The following is a 17,467-nucleotide window of genomic DNA, read 5'->3' as shown; positions in this document are numbered from 1 at the left end:
GTTGAAAGCAGAATCACCAGTTTAAGATTTATGAGAAAGGTCTGTTTTCCTAGACGAGGAGCAGGAATACCTCAGGCAACTTAATCGTACATAGATGAGGGACGGACCAGCGGGTTTCTGGAGTCAGTTCTCTGTTTACAGCCCAGGAAGTTGTGACCTCAGGGGCCTTTGTGTGGATGCTGGGGGCCCAGTTGTGCGTGTCCCTCTGGGACATGTTAGACTCACACGTGGAAGGGGAGGCGGGTGGGACCAAGACAGTGCTTGAACTCAACTGACACCTTCTCTCTGTGAAAAGCAGTTGCTCACCTCCTATATCATTATGACTGTGTCTTGACTTTGCTCACTGTGCTGTGTCATATATTTGCCATTCTCCTTGTCCCTCTGTCTGCATTTCCCCATGGATGACATCGGTGATAGAACGTGCTTCCAGGTCACCAGCGACATCTTTATTGCCAAATACGGGGATGGGGGGGCTTTTTTCCTGGTGTGCCCTCCCCCTCTCTTAAGTACTGGAGGTCCTTCAGTACCTGTAGTGTTTTACTTCTTCTCCCCCTCTGGCTCCTCTGAGCATAGGCTCCCCTGCTTTCTCCCTCTCTCTTCCAGCTGAGTCTCCTTTTGCCTTTCTCTGCTCATGCCCTGCTGTGGCCCTTTATTCCAGTCTCCTCTGTCCACTCCCCTCCTACTTGCCCTCTGTCAACCCATGCATGTCATGTCCAGCAGGCCTTTCAAACTCATCATGTCCGCTGTGTAGTGTCACCTAACCCAGAGGTCTGGCTACCTCCCTTCCCAGCCTGTTCACTGAGTCTTGCTGGCCTGTGGCTGAGTCTGTCCTCTGAGTATCTTCCAGCCTTGTTTTCTGCCATCCGTTCATACTCTGCCTTGGCTCAGGTGCTCTTGCTGTCTCTCATCCACACCACTGTGAGATGCTCCTCCTGACTCCTGTCTCCAGCCTTAATCCTGTGGCTCATCCTGCACTTTGGCACCTGAATTTTCACTCTGAAAATCAGTTCTGATCCTGAACTGGCCACTCTGTGGTCTCAGGTTGAGCTCAGACCCTTCACAGCCTGGCCCAAGCAACGGGTCTCATCTTGACACCCTGAACTCCAGCAGTGTTAAATACAGTCAGGTGCTGACACAGGCCTTTTAGGATTGATGTTATCTGCAGCAAAACAAAATCAATGTGCCAGCAAGAGACGATATGAAAGTTTCTAGCCAGCAGAGAATGCTAAATGGAAAGAACAGGACAATACCTTAGTTATCAATAAGAGTTGTGTGAAAAGCCCTTGACTATTTTAATTAAGAGTACTTTTTAACTCCCTGGAGAAGGACATCATGCTTGGTAGAGTACGGGATCAGCGGAAAAGAGGAAGAACCTCAACCAGTTGGATTGACACAGTGGCTGTAGCAATGGGCTCAAGCATAACAATGATTGTAAGGATGGCGCAGGACCAGGCAGTGTTTCATTCTGTTGTATGTTCGACTTGATGGCACCTAACAACAACAACAACTTTTTTACTATGGTTAATGTATAGGTTTTCTAAAGACTTTTCATAGACACACCCCCAATTCGGACCCCCTAGCTGCGTTTTCAAAAGATCTGAAGTTTTTCAGCCATGGATTTTCTTTCCCTGGGGTTGCAGGGGACAACTGTATCTTGATCACCTGGCTCTCTTCCACAGGACCTTGTTGGTGTCTTGTTAAACCCTTGGATCTGCCTCAGAATTTAGCAGAGGGTCAGTGAATGCTAAGGGAATGAAAAAATGAATCCCCTCCTGTTCTAGGACTAAATCAGCGCTTCTTAAATCTCAGTGGGCGCGTGAATCTTCTGGATACCTCATTAAATGCAGATGATGCTTTAGTAAGTCTGGGCGGGACCAAGATGCTTTGTTGCTAACAAGCACCCAGGTGCTGCTGATGTTGTTGGTCTAGGAGCCGCACGTTGAATAGCTAAGGATGAAACTAGTAGCTAACCAGTTGCCATCGGGTCAAATCTGACTCATAATGACCCCATGTGTGTCAGAGTAGAACGTGCTCTATAGGGTCTTCAATGACTGATTTTCAGAAGTATGTTGCCAGGCCTTTTTTTTTTTGAGGCATCTCTGGGTAGAGGCCAACCTTTAAACTTTTACTTAGCAGCTGAGCTTGTTAACCATTTTTTACTACCCAGGGACTGCATTGAACCACTGACCTTTAAAAAAAAGTAGTGGAACGCTTGGGTTGAGCCACCATCCACTGAGGACCAGGCCTGCTGTCACCCTCTGCAGCGGGAGCAGGTGCTGGGGCATTCCAGAGAGAGAGCCTTCTCTTCCTCACAGTGGATGTGGTTGCCCCTCTGATCTCCATCCTCCCTTACTTATTCTAGGAGCTTCTTGAAAGGGCTGCGGGTGGAATGGAAAGGGCCTGAGCACTGTCCCCAGTGACTAGGCGACCCTGTGAGTGGAGACCCTCAGTCTCTGCATCTGTAAAATAAGGGGGCTCGACTGGATGGTCTCCTCAGCCCTCGTAGTGTGCATATTCTGCCACCATCTGCCGACACCTCTGACCACTAAGACCTGAGGACCCCCGTGGGGCCAGCCCTCAGAGTGTGAAGAGTATCCTGAGGCGGGGGTGGCTGAGGCTGAGTTTGAAATTTTTGTTAATGAACCCAAGCACCTTTGTGGTAGAAAATCCCCAATAAATAATAAACTCTATTAGTATCTTTCCACAGATCTACATAGTTCACATACTTGTCATTTTTAAATGGCTCAGTAGTTAAAAATTCCCTGGGTTGCCTGAGTAGGCTGTGTGCAGCCATTCTCCTGTGGCTGGGCACTGGGCTTCTCTTTAGGTTTTTTCTCCTTGTATTTGAAATGGTGGGACTGTGACTATCTGCTGAGATTATCTTCCTCCTCCCCCTGGATTGTTGCTTTGTAAGCTTTTAAAATTGGCAGCTCACATGATCAGATCATCCAGGTACATGGTTTTATAGTCTGCTAAATTTATTTTATAATAATGTCTTCCCCAATTGTAACTACACAATCATTTGCATGATTTAAAGTCTGTCTCTGCCACTAGATTCTCAGTTCCCTGAGGACAACCCTCTGGCCTGTCTCTGTCATTGCAGCATTCTCAACCCCTAGAGCACTGCCTGTCTCGATAAAATAGATTAGATGGTCAAATATGTGCTCCATAGCTGGACTGCATGAATGGTCAGGTTTGTCTCCATCAGAGTCCTGCCTGCCTGGCCACCTGTCCACCAACACATGTGAGCATCTACGTGGGCCAGACGTTGGGGAGGGACAGAAGGGAGGGCATGGGGCCTGTTTTCAGGTAGCTCAACTTCAGCAGGGGAGAGAAGGAAGGAAACAGCCAATTACTCTTCTTTGTGGTAAGTGCCAAATAATGTGGAAGCATAGGGTGCTGTGGGAACATAGAGGACAAGGGCCAGAAGGAGGCTAGGGCTCAGGAGGCAGTCCACCTGAAGGCTGGGAAGACTGAATTGGGCCTGGAAGGCTTTACATGCGTCCTGAAAGGCCTGCAGCAGGCTGCTGGGTGGCTCGATAGCCATTGTGGTGGCCACAGCCCTCTCTGGTGGAATTCTTCTCAGCTTTGTGTTTGCTAGTGGGCACCTTTATTTTTATTTTTAGGGTCATTGTAGAAACGAGCAGTTTGGTACTTTGTAAACCACATGTTACAGGGGAAGGAGGCATCACACAAACAGCTATGCTATGCAATTGCCTTTATGCTGTTAATTATAGACACCACAGTCAAGCACTGTCTCTCAATTTTAGATGCAGTGCCTGCCCTGTGGAGCCAAATGTACCTACTCATAGAATTGTGGACTCACTGGATTTGTTTTGTAGTGCTAGGAGGGACTTTACCTAGTGAAGGAAAACGAAAAACAAAGCAAAAACCCCAGAAAACAAAATGAGAAAGGCCAACTCTGGTTATGCTAAGTTAGCATTTCTAACTTAAGTTCATCAAAGTCAGAGAATAAGGCTGAGAGGAAAGAATAATAAATTACTGACTACAGAGTGTTTCCTCTATGAGTCATGATGTGCATGTCATTACTTTTCACAGTTTAGAAATGTCCTCACCAGCGACTGGAATACCCAGGAACTTCCCGACTAGGGTACTCCATGTGTTCTCGGAATACCCCTCCACTTCCATCCCTTCATATTCCCCTTCCCATTTGCTCTGCTTCATGAAATGTGTTTCTAAGACTGTAATTCAGGCATTCTTCTAGGTGGCATTCTTTGAGCTGAAAATAAGTTTATGGAGGCCAACAGATGATTTTTTTTTTCTTTCAAGGTAGATTCATGATAACATGTTTATCATACAGAGAATGTAAGGGATTTTCCACAGTTAGCTCAAAAGTAGTAGATTTATTCCTTATCTTTTCATAAACAGATGGAACTATTTTTCTCTGTTGCAATTTCTTTTCCCCAGATAATTTTCTTCTGTTTGCATTTGAACCTCTTAAATCGATATGCTTATGTTTTCATCCAGGCTGTTTCTTTGTCTCACCCTACGTGGTTGCACCAAGATGCCCTGGTGCTATAGTGGTTAGGCATTCAGCTGCTAACAGAAAGGTTGGTAGTTCTAACCCACTCAGTAGCTCCACATTAGAAAGACATGACGATCAGCTTCTATAAAGATGACAGCCTAGAAAACCTTATGGGCCTGTTGTACTTGGTCACATGGGATCACAATACTGTAAGTCGAAATGGACTTAATGGCATCTAACAACAACAACACCTGGTTGCACAGGAAAAATACAGACAACCTTTCTAAGCAATGAGAATTTGGTGGAATAATTTTGCTTTTCAATTTTATAAAAAATGTATTTTAACTTTTCATTTGAAACAATTGTAGATATCCCCCCCTAAAAAATGCAAACATAGTACATAGACTTTATGTCCTTCGCTCAGCTCCCCCAAATGCTAACATCTTATAAACCATAGTACAAGTATCAAAACCAGGAAATTAACATTGCTATAACATTATTAAAGGAGCCCTGGTGGCACCGTGTTTAAGTGCTTGGCTGCTGACTGATAGGTCTGCAGTTCAAACCCATCGGCTGCTTTTCGGGAGAAAGATGTGACCATCTGCTTCCGTAAAGACTATAGCCTTGGAAGCCCTATGGAGCAGTTATACTCTGTCCTGTCAGGTTGCTATGAGTTGGAATCGACTTTGACCGCAGTGGGTCTGGTTTGGTTTTGGTTATAACATTATTAACTATTTTATAGACTTTATTCAGATTTGCCAATTGTCCCACTATTTTTTTTTCTTCCTGGTCCAGAGTCCAATTCTGCATCCCCTCCTGGATCACACATTTTATTTTAGTTGCCATGTCTCCCTAGTCTCCTCGGTATGGGATTGCTTGTCAGCCTTTATCTTTCATGATCTTTACACTTTTAAAGTGTAGTGACCAGTTATTTTATAGAATGTCCCTTAAAATGGGTTTGTCTGCTGTTTCCTCATGATTGCATTGTAGTTACGTATTTTTGACAAGAATACCACAGAAATGTACTCTTCTCAGTTCACCGTACGGGGAGTGCCTTAGTTTCCTAGGGCTATTGTGCCACAAACTGAGTGACTTAAAACAACAGAAAGTTAATCTCTCACAGTTCTGGAGCCTAGAAGTCCAAAATCAAAGTGTCAGTAGGGCCATGCTCCATCTAACGGCTCTAGGGAAGAATCCTTCCTTGCCTCTCCCTAGCTTCTGGTGGCCCCTAGCAATCCAATCCTTACTTCTGTTTTTCCTGTGTGTGTCTCGGTGCATCCTCTCCTTTTCTTATAAGGACACTAGCCATTGGATTTTGGGCCCACGCTAACCTGGTATGATCTTAACTAATTTAAAACTGCAAAGACCCTATTTTCCAGACAGGGTCCCATTCCGAGGTTCCCGATGTACATGAGTTTTTGGGAATACTACTGAACTTAGTTTAAGGAGGGTACATGATGCCAGTATGTCTCATTACTACTCATGTTACGTTGATCACTTGGGTAAGGTCTTATCTGCAGGATTTCTCAACTGAAAAGTTAGTATCTGCCCAGTGGCGTCACTAGGGAGGTGTGGGGGGTACGGACTGCACCTGGTGACTGTCAGAGGGGGTGACACCAAAATGACTGTCTGTAAAACTTTTGTGCAGTGTTTCAGCAGAAATTTATTATTTTTTATAAAAATATCCCTGAAGTTATAACAACAACAACAACAAAATCTTGTAAGCCCAACTTGCACGTACCAATATACCTACAAGGCTAAAACTCTGTTAATGTACTTTTTGAACCTTCTAACGCACTCCAGTCAGAGCTGTCATTATTACTCAATTACAATGATGCTTCAAATCACGCGGTTTCACCTGCTTGTGCTACAAGCACACACTGTTATTTCCATTGCTGCTGGGGTTTTTATAGCCACTGAATTTGTCAAAATGTCTGGTACTTTAGCTACACTACTGTGCTAATCAGCATGGGGGTGGTGACACCATGAGTTACCACACTGGGTGACACCAACCCTGGTGATGCCAATGTGTTCTCCCCCCCTCTTAATGAATAAATGTGAGGAAATACTTTGAGGTTATGTAAATATTCTGCTTTTTATCATACTTTTATAATTCTTGCATGCATCAGTCATTACTCTTTGTGTGTGCCAAATAGTAATATTCTATTTCTATCATTCCTTCTGCATTTATCAGTTGAAATTTTACTATAAGGAAGAGCTATCCCTTCTCCATTAACACATTTATTTATTAATGTTAGTATGGACTCATGGATATTTCTTTTATTTTATAGGCTGTAATCCACTGCTATCATAATATATTTTTTGCTCAGATTATTCCAGATTTGGCCATGAGGAGATCTTTCAAGAACTCCTGTGTCTTTTAAACATCCCCTCATCGTTTCTGAGCACTTTCTTATTTTCTGGCACCTCAAGATGTTTCTTGGTCGTCTTGTACTTTCCCTGCTCAGCCCTGGAACCAGCCATTTCTCCAAGGAGCCCTGATACCCTTCAGTAGAGAATGGTATTTAGAAACCAAACTCTTGGGTGCTGGGTGTGCTCACTGATTAGGGTGTTGCTGGTTTTATACCTTCTCAGAGGACGGAGCTAGAAAATGTGTGTCTATATAAATATAGACATACATATTTAGCTATTACAAACTATTTGTACTGATAGGACTAATTTTAATCCAGCACTACAGGGATTATTGTAGTCTTCCCCCTTGTAACTCCTTTCTCTGTCAATGAGAAACCTGGCTCCCATTAGCCACAACGTGTTTACTTATTTGCCATATTAGCATAAACATGAAAATATTTTCAAAACTCTTATGTACCTGTGGGAAAAAACTTAATAACTAAGGTATAATATTTATTGTACGGTCCTTTTTGTAACTGAAAAAAAATATGTTTTCCAAAATAACTTAGGTTGGTTCTTTTTCTTCTCTACCCCTTTCAGTGTGGCTATATTACTCATTTACAATACAGTTAGAGTCATTTGTAATACAGTTAATTTCTTACTTTTTTGTACTCCATTTTGGATTCCTCTCACATGCTGGTTGGTTTTGCTTATTTTTTAAATATCTGAGGAACATAAGCATGGTTTAAAAATCAGAACCATACAGAAAGGCATACTCAGAGAAGTGTTGATTCCTTCTTATTCCTATACCCTACCCCTATTCCCCCATTATTTCCATCCTGTTTCTACCCACACCCTGTAGGTAACCGTCATGGATTGAATTGTGTCAGTATGTGTCAACTTGACTAGTCCATGATTCTGAATATTGTGATTGTCCACTATTTTTTCATCTGATGTGATTTTCCTATGTGTTGTAAATCCTACCCCTATGATGTTAATGAGGTGGGATTAGCGGAAGTTATGTTAACGAGGCAGGACTCAATATGCAAGACTAGATTGTGTTTTAAGCCAATCTCTTTTGAGATATAAAAGAGAGAAGGGAGCAGAGAGACAGGGGGACCTCATACCACCAAGAAAGCAACGTCAGGAGCAGAAGGAGTCCTTTGGACCCAAGGTTCCTGCACTGGAAGCTCCTAGACCAGAGGAAGATTGATGACAAGGACCTTCCTCCAGATCCAACAGAAAGAGAAAGCCTTTTCATGGAGCTGGCACCATAAATTTGGACTTCTAGCCTCTTAGACTGCGAGAGAATAAATTTCTCTTTGTTAAAGCCATCCATTTGTGGCCTTTCTATTATAGCAGTACTAGATGATTAAGACAGTAGCCAATCTTCTAGTTTCTGGTTTATCATTCTTTATCTCTTGTTGCACAAATGAGCAGATACGTGAATACTGTATCATCTCCTTCTTTCTTACATGAAGGGCTATATACTATAGCTGCTTTTTTTGTACTTTGATTGTTTCACTTACTCCAAATGTCCTGGAAGATCACTCCATATTTGTTCATAGAGAATTTTCTCATTCTATTTTTTTTCTTCTTTTCCTTGTGGTTCACAGTCTTCCTCATTCTTTTTATTTCCTTATCCTTTTTTAAAAATTGAGGTAAAATGTACATAAAAAATGAGACATTTTTAGGAATACAGTTCAGTGACTTTAATTATGTTTACTGTGTTTTGCAACCGTTACCTCTATCTGTTTCGGACATGCTCACCAGAAACTCTTAATTTTCCCTTAAGTGCCCCTTAAGCAATAACTCCTCTTTTCCTCTTCTCACCTGTCTCGGACAACCATGAATAAATTTTGGTTTCTATGCATTTGCCTATTCTAGATATATAAGTGGGATCATATGATATGCGTTCCTTTGTATCCGACCTATTTCACTCAGCATAATGTTTTCAAGAGTCATCTATGTCGTGGCATGTATTAGGACTTTTTCTCTTTATGGCTGAAATCTTATTCTTTTTTTTTTAATCACAGGATGGTACTCCATTGTGTGGATGCACCATAATTTATTCAACCACTTTCCTACATATGGACATTTAAGTTATTTTCAATATTTTGCAATTTCAAAAAATGATGTAATGAATAACCTCATGGATGTGTATTTTCCTATTGTTGGAGAATAAAGTTTCTAGAAGTCAAGAGAGAAGTGCATTATGGTTTAGATGCTGCCAAAGATTGTGATAGAATAATTTGAATAGAACAGGCTTAGCCAACTATTGCCATGTGACAAAGGCAGTGGGTACAATGACATTTAGTGATTTTTTAGACATGGGCCTGGGTAGTTCTTTTGAAGGGTAGGGACTTGAACCATTGCCCTTCTCCTTCTCGATCTTCTAGGACAACTGTACAATATAGTGGAAAGAGAATAGGCTATAAACTCAACCAGTTCCAGATTTAGATAAGTCAGGCTTTTCCAAGTTATCCAGGAGACATATGGGCTGCTGCTTGTGGTGGTGAGTGAAAAATGATCTCTTATTTTAGGAAAAGAGCGTGGGCTGTGGGTGAGGTGGGGGTGGGGTTAAAACCTTCTGATTTGGAGCCCTGCCTTGAGTTTTAGTAGTATGATTCCTAAGTAGGCGTTTTATTTAACCTCCTTGAAAAGTGAGACTAATAAACACTAACACATGGAGGTACCTTTCACAGGGTCTGGTGGGGTTGATATGGTTGGTCTGGGGAATAAATAAACCATAAATGGAATGGTACATAGTAAAAGTTATTTCTCTTCTTCATTCCCCCGTCCAGTTCAATTTATTTGAAGTAGGAAGAGGGATTGTAAACTATCCCATTGACTGTGAGGTTGTGTTTAAAATTCCTATAAAAATAAGCTTTGTATTGCCTCAGTATTTGACGGCCTGGCTAAGGGCCTGGTTATGAAGGTTTGAGGTTCTGCCTTATCTTGTTTTCCCTCTTTCCAACTGGAGATGCCCTCATGGATGAGCTCCTGATGGGGGCCTCCCGGCCTCACAGATGTTTCCAGTAGTTACCCAGACCTTTTCTGTTTAGCTGCAGCAGTCGTGACTGCAGTTCTCCTGGATCTTTAACCTTCAGTCCAGTTGAAACTGAAGTTGCAGTTTCTTCCTAGATCAATTAATGTAGAATTCTGAATTCTGTACAGTTTCTCCAGTGCTATTGTTGCATCCAAAGCAGCAAAGCCTTCCTCCAGACGTCAGGTGATGATGATCCAATACCCTGCTTCCTGTATTGGATTAAGTCACATGGACAGGAACTTGTTGCTGGGGCAGCAGAAATCAAAGGGTTTAGGATTGCCAAGGAGTTGTCCTAAATTAATCCTGCTGTGAACCCAGCACTGATCCACACGGAGCAAGAAAGGTGTTTGAAAACAGGCGTTAACATGTGTGGTCACCCAAGCCCAGCACTCTAGGTTCAGAGCATGGGAATCTAGTCTTTCTGCAGCCTGGAAAGGACCCTGCGGGGGTCAGGATGATGGATCATCATTTGTGACAGTCTGAAATCACCAGCAACATGAGAAGCCAGCAACAGAGTCAGACTGTCTTTTAACAGCTTTAAATCTGCGTATTGATTTCTCTTACTCAGCAGCAGAAACCTCTGTGGGCAATTTCCTTTTCCAACATCGCTGTCTCATCAGCATCAGAAACTTCTCCACCCGGGAGGATATGGGATAATTACTCATGGGCAAGTTTTGCCTCACTTTTAATCCACACGTCCCAAATTGAACCCTTTTTGAACGGAGAGGCTTTGCAAGTTAGTGAGGATCAGCAAGTAAGTAGAGAGAACTGAGAGAGGAACTGGAGTTGGGAAGGTCTTGGAATCACATCCTGACCAGGGCTGGCCCTGAAGGAAGTCTGCCTGGTTAGCCCTGGCCAGTTCATACACGAGCTCCACTCTCATTCTTGTTCCCTACCACTGCCCACCCCCCACCCCACATGCTGCTGTAGTGTAAGTTAGGGCTCTAATTGATGTTAAATACATTAGTCTGCCTCCACAAGAACATGAGTCATTGAAAGGTGAACTGTCCTTACTCATCTATTTACCTACTGCCTGTATGGCTTTTGGTTTTCCTTGATAAAGACTTATCAAATGAGTGAGTAATTTCAAAGAACTATCTATCTGGGATCAAATCGACAAGAACAACTCAAAAGGGTAGATAGGAAGCTTAGGGGGCAGTGAGTTTATGTTAATGGAGAGGAACAGTCCGGAAAAGGTGGGTTAGAATGGTTGCACAACTTGAATGTAATCAGTGCCACTGAAATGTACACGTAGATGTAACTGGTGTATATTCCACTGTGTGTATTTTCAACAAAAATAAAATAAATTATTTAAAAATAATTAAAAAACAAACAAAAAAACCCAGTGAGTGAGACACCAACTGCCTGGGTGGAGGTAGAGAGAGGAAACGCTGCCTGTGCTTCCCTTCTGAGCATGCAGCCAGAAAGCCCTGGCAGCTTTTCCTTGGACCTGCTGTGATCACTGAAAAGGTGTTTCCAGACAGTATCGGGGCAGCTCCTTCTCTTTTGTATTTGAGATGTGTTTCTGGCAACCACCAAGGCATCTTTAAGATCCAGAGGTCATCAGGATGAGGGAAGCATATGACAGCATTCCTCAAACCAGTGCTTGCCACAACCAAAATATTCTTGAAATCTTTTTTTTCTTAGTTATTTGGAAACTCATTTGGACTGTACCTTCCACTTTATATGAGATATCACAGCTACTAACCGAAAGGTTGGCTGTTCAAACCCACCCGGAGATACCTTGGAAAACAGGCCTGGAGATCTGCTTCCAAAAGGCTCAGCCTTGAAAACCCTATGGAGCAGTCTACCCTGCACACATGGGGTCTCCAGGAGTCAGAATTGACTCAACAGTAACTAACAACCACAGCAGCAACAATGATTAATATAACGGTATTGTATCATTCATTCCACAAACCTCAGAATAAAAATGATGCCGAGGATGGATATTAACCTGTGTCACTGTGAATCTTCAGGAGATGAGTACACATTTGAGAAGCCCAGGCCCGAGTGTCTCTCAAGATACCATCAGTCACACAACTTGGTGCTTGACCATGGGACTTCAGGTTTGATTGGGTGGTAACGGTGTGTTCTCACCATCTTGACGTTGGCTAATTTGTTGGGTTTTAGGCACTGTCTGACATTTCAGAGCCTGGATTGGAACCCAAGTCCATCTGACCCCAGAACTTTATCACTGTTTTTACCCTGTTTCCCTCATTTGTACTTGCATGTTCCACAGTTTTACCATAGGGGATAATTAAATACATTCTAAAAGAGCAAGATGTAAAGCCTAAATAAAACCTTTTAACATTTTATGCGAATTAATCCTGGAATTGAAAAAAAAAAAAAAGACGTTCCTTTCCAGTTGTTCTGATGTACATAATAATTAGTTCATTCAGTAAATTTTTCTTGATTTGTATGTTTTAAGATATGAATTATTTAGGGAAAAATGCTTTCCAAGTCCAACTTCATTATTAATTCATTATTGGCAGGCTACCTGCTATGGGTAAATAGATGGTATTTCATCTGATGATGATGATGAAAATGACCAATTGTGGTGTGGTTTTTTTTTTTTTGAATAGAGTCATATTTTAATTACAGTTTGGTGTAGAAAAGAGAATTTGACATTTGAGGAACAGCCAGTGATAAATGTAGGAGCAGACTTCATGTGAGAGAAAAAGTAGCCAGAGGTGCTCTGCGTGGGTTGGAGACACTTAGGGCTGCGGGGCTCTGAGGTAAGACTGTCCATGGTATTTAAAAAAAATTTTTTTTTACTGTACTTTAGATGAAGGTTTACAGAACAAACTAGTTGCTCATTAAACAGTGCACATACTGTTTTATGACGTTGGTTAACAACCCCGTGACATGTCAGCACTCTCCTTTCTCAACCTTTGGTTCCCTGTTACTACCTTTCCTGTTCCCTCCTGACTTCTAGTCCCTGACCCTGGGCTGGTACGCCCTTTTAGTGTCGTCTTGTTTTACGGGCCTGTCCAATCTTTAGGATGTCCATGGTATTTTGAGGTGAAGTAGTTAAGATAGGGGAGTGTTTGACCAATATCATTCACAACTAGTATTTTTTTTTAAAGAAAATTCGCATTTATTATCATTTTTTAAATGAATCTTCAGTATTTGAAGTAACTGCTAAGAGAGCAGTGAACCCAGGAGGGCTAAACCTAGGTTCCAGTCTGGGGTCTTATATAAGAGTAATTTATAATCACTTTCATTTATTTACTTGTCACTACTGTAACAGTCTTCCATTTAGTTTCTTTCTACAAGCTACACATGTCACATGTTTACATTGTTGATCTTCTTAGCAAACCATTTCTGCTTATTTCCTTACCACTAGAGGGGGAAAAAAACCCAAATCATTTGAAAAACAACACATTTATAATCCTGTGATGCCTGATCCCAAGTTAATCTCATGAACCCCTCATAGCCCCATGCTGGTGGTCATCACTTACGGGATTGAGATAAGTGCAGTAAAGAAAAACATATTTTATACCTAATGTTTAAAATACTCAATAAAATTCTCAGATTTCACAGTTGGTTAACTCCTGTGTTGGTGTAGCCTTGTGAAGCCAGCAGGCCCAGGCTTAGAGTGATACTACACTAAAGAAAGAATCCAGCAGCCTAAAGTAATTCCAAAAGAGCTCAAATTGGTTATTTGCTTTTTTCAAAGTATTTATAAATCCCCCTTTCTCTCCTGTCCATGTCTAACAGAACTCAAAGCTGCCTACGAGGAGAAATCCAAAAACTTGCCGCTCACCCCATGCCTTCCCCCATGGCATTTCCCTCCTCATCCTTTCTCCTCTTTCCTTCAGTACAGCAGGAAGTAGATCAATTTAGCCTTTCTTTCATCCCCTCCCCATGTCCTGGATTCTATACACTTGTATTGAGAAAGGTCACCTAGCTGGAGCAGAGCCATCCTCATGGGCAAAGACAGGGGAACCTTAGAAGAGCCAAGCCAGATTCTCTGTGGTGGGAGGAAGGAAAGCTGGAATGCTTCAATTACTAGCCAACAGTTTTTGTCCCATCATGCATGTCATGCCTGTTTGTCAGAGATGCCATGTGTACTGAATGAATTTGACCAGTTGGGAATGAAATCTGGACTCTGGAGGACAGCTCGGTTCTTGGCATAGACCTCAGCCGTCCCCTGGACTTGGTGTTGGTTCATTTTCAGCCTCAAACTACCCAGTTCTCTGAGTTCCTTTCTTTCGTGCCTGTGAGTCCTTCTCTCAGATTTGCCCCTGTAAGTGTCCCTTCTGCCTTTTCACCATCAGCAATCTCATTGCTTGGAAGCTCCTCATAGGCAGGTTTGGGGAGACTCACCCCTTGGAGTGACTGGCCACCATTAGAAGCTGAGATCGCATCTCATTGTCATTGGGAGTTATGAGGATTCTCAGGGTGCCTTTTGGCATTTTATGCGCCACAAATGCTGGGAACATTAAGACTTTTATCTTACAGGTATCTCATGAGCTGTTTCAGTACTTGCGCCACCTTTCCAGGGTTGTAGGATCTAAGAATAGTTTTCCTTGGAGAATTAATGAAGAATAGACCTGTAATGCAAGCCAGTCTAGCTTGGAATTATTTACCATTCATTGTTAGTGTGAGTCAAGGGAAGAAGCCAAATGAATTTGAGGTGCCGGAAGAAACCCAGAGGTAGCTATACCTGCGTCTTAACATTTACGGACTAAATACCTTCCACCAGAGTTCTTGGTCAAGCTTGATTCTAGTTTGGTGTGGTACTGACTACACATTCATTTTCCATTAGCTTTTTGCATCAGATCAGATGCCATGAAGGCATCAGGATAAACTGTGTGTATAAAAATACCCTTTGTTTGACAAAGGTTTTAATTTATGTGATAATTTTGATCCTTTGCTGTAAGGTGGGTCAGGCAAGAATTGACAAAAAGAGTCTCCAAGTGTCAGCCCTGAGGACACACAGCTGGTGGGAAAAGGAGGACCTGAATCTTCAGAATTGGTCCTGTGACTCCAAATCGAATTCTGTCTCCCATAACACTCTGCTGTGGCAGCAGGTGTATGCCCCTAAGTGTTCACCAGTTGGAGCCTTGAAAAGGGACCTCAGGCCCAGTTGTTGCTTTTGTGGAGTGTATACCCTGTGGGGAGATGAGTGTCACACACATCTGCTAACCACCCACAATCTGGAAGTGGGGGCCCAGAGTAGAGAGCATGCTCACGGGGCCCAGAATGGGCTACAGCTGGGTGCTCATGAGTGTCAGGATGTGAATGAGGCCAGAGAGCGAGAGTGAAGAAGATGGCATTGTAGAAGCCAAGGGTGGTTATGGGCATGGGGGAGGTATCCTAAGAGGCAAGGCTGGAGTTAAGGTTTAGTGTAGGTGAGTGGGAAAAGGATTGGATTTGGAATGTGGGTTTGTAGGTTGGGTTTTTGTTGTGTTTATGGAGGTTGGCTTCAAGCAATTCTTATAGTGCTAGTCTTATTCTTAGCTTTTATATGTCAAAGAAAAGGTTATCATTTACTAATCCGAAGATAAGGAGCCCTGGTGGCACAATGGTTAAGACACTCAGCTGCTAACTGAAAGGTCAGCAGTTTGAACCCACCAGTGGTCTGGGGCGGAAAAGACCTGGTGATCTGCTCCCATAAAAATCACAGCCTGGGAAACCATATAGACCTGTCCTTCTCTGTTCTGTAGGGCCACTATGAGTTAGAATCGACTCAGCAGCACACAATAACGAGAACAATGACAACAATCCCAAGATGGTGCTCTTTATTTTGTTTTATTCTTCCTCATGATATTTTAAAATCCAAATGTATTGTCTACATATGGATCATGAGCCTGGGCATAGTGTTTATAATGCTTTTGGCAAGCAGAGAACTCCAACTCTTGGTCTCAGGACTTTCTACGCCTGGACAGCAGAGAAGGCCAGGTCCTGGAGACAACCCTCACAGGGCCAGGGAAGAAATACAATGGGCAGAGGGAGGAAGGGAGGGAGTGACTGCCTCCGCCTTGACCCACTCCCTGGCCCCTGCAGACCCAAACCTTTATTTTGAAGGCAATTCCCAGTGCAGACTTTCCAGTTCACTACCCTTTTTCATGATTTGTTTTTTAAGGAGTCTATTAACAACATACAGTTTGTCATTTCCCACTCATGTTTTTAGGTGCAGAAAGTGGGAAAAGAAGCCTATAAACCTGGAGGGGGATTTCGAAGTGTGAGGTCAAAGGCTGGGAAGAAGCTTAATGGGGAAATCTGTAGATGGGTGGGGAGCTGAGGATGCTTTTTTACGAGCTTTGCCCTCTGAACTAAAATGGGACTTCACTGTTAGATGTTAGGAGAGTTTTCTTAGTCTCAAGACTCACACTTTGTGATTCAAATGAGAGCCATCCTTGTCCAGCTTCCTCCATTGAAACGTTTCTCTTAATTACAACAGGTAAACAAGACTTTAAGTTGCCCTGGTGGTGCAATAGTTTTGTGCTCAGCTGTTAGCCAAAAGGTAGGTGGTTCGAACCCACAGCCACTCCGAGGGAGAAAAGACCTGACAATCTGCTTCCGTAAAGATTACAACCCTATGGGGGCAGTTCTGCTCTGTCCTCTAGGGTCCCTATGAGTCAGAACCGACTCCATAGCACACAACAATGAACAAGACTTGCAGACGCTGTGTTAAAGGAGGCAACATAGAGAAAGGAAGTGGGGTCTAACATGCAATTCCTGTCCTTTCTCCTGAATGCTCACTATTTTAGCTCTTCCCTTTTTCCCTTTAAGGCAATGGTAATCAACCCTGGATATACCTGAAAATCACGTGGTCCCTCCCGTATAGAAGGGGCTCAGTTAGTGTTAGTAATTCTGTCCCTAGCTACAGCCTGTTACTCTTCTCTAATCTCTTAGTGCACTAAGTGAGGGGAAGAACAGATGGGAAGAATGTTGAGTCAGTACAGACAAAATCTTTTTATATAATCACCAAAACTCATACCATACTTGATTATAGTAATTGGCTTGGTTAAAATTAACAGAATAAAAAAAGTTGTAGAAAAAATTCCTCTCATTAAAAACATTTAAAAATATCTTTTAATCATAGCCTGTTTTGCATTTTTGTGGCCACTCCGTCATGTTTTTGCTCAATTTCTTATTTCTGACTTTAATGTATTTTTGCTAATACATTACCTAAAGCCATTAAAAAACAGCAGACCTTGTTCCCCCTGCCCTCCCTCCCCGCCCAAACACTCTCAGTTCCATTCCCTAGGGGCAGCCTCTTTCAAATCATTCATCTATTTCCCATGGCATTTATCTTCATATCTCTGGATAATTTGCCAACTGCTATATATATATATTTTTTATATGTTCATCTTTTGGTTTTAGACATTTTCTTTTGACTTCCTACAGTGCAAGGTGAGAATTTTGCTCTTCTTCATCACATTCCCCACCAAACACACACATAACGTACACACACAGGCCACTTCTCCCTCACCTCCCAATATATATTTACAGTGTCTTTTTTTTGTTGTTCATTAAATAAGCATTTAGCATTTACATTATTAGAATTATGTCAATATTGCTCATAGCCAAGCTACACAGTGTACTATGACAGCATTTTCTTTGGACGT

The 17,467-nt window shown here is 42.4% G+C and overlaps 1 protein-coding gene across 1 annotated transcript in view; it reads left to right on the top strand.

The window, feature by feature from the left end:
• The window catches only part of LOC135232859 (FH1/FH2 domain-containing protein 3-like), a 236,060-nt gene that overhangs the window by 153,808 nt on the left and 64,785 nt on the right, over positions 1–17,467 (top strand). The gene's annotated exons all lie outside the window — the stretch shown is intronic.

The sequence above is a fragment of the Loxodonta africana genome, chromosome 11 (assembly GCF_030014295.1).
Source record: "Loxodonta africana isolate mLoxAfr1 chromosome 11, mLoxAfr1.hap2, whole genome shotgun sequence".
Classification (NCBI taxonomy): domain Eukaryota; kingdom Metazoa; phylum Chordata; class Mammalia; order Proboscidea; family Elephantidae; genus Loxodonta; species Loxodonta africana.
This window is presented reverse-complemented; position numbering and strand designations above follow the sequence as displayed.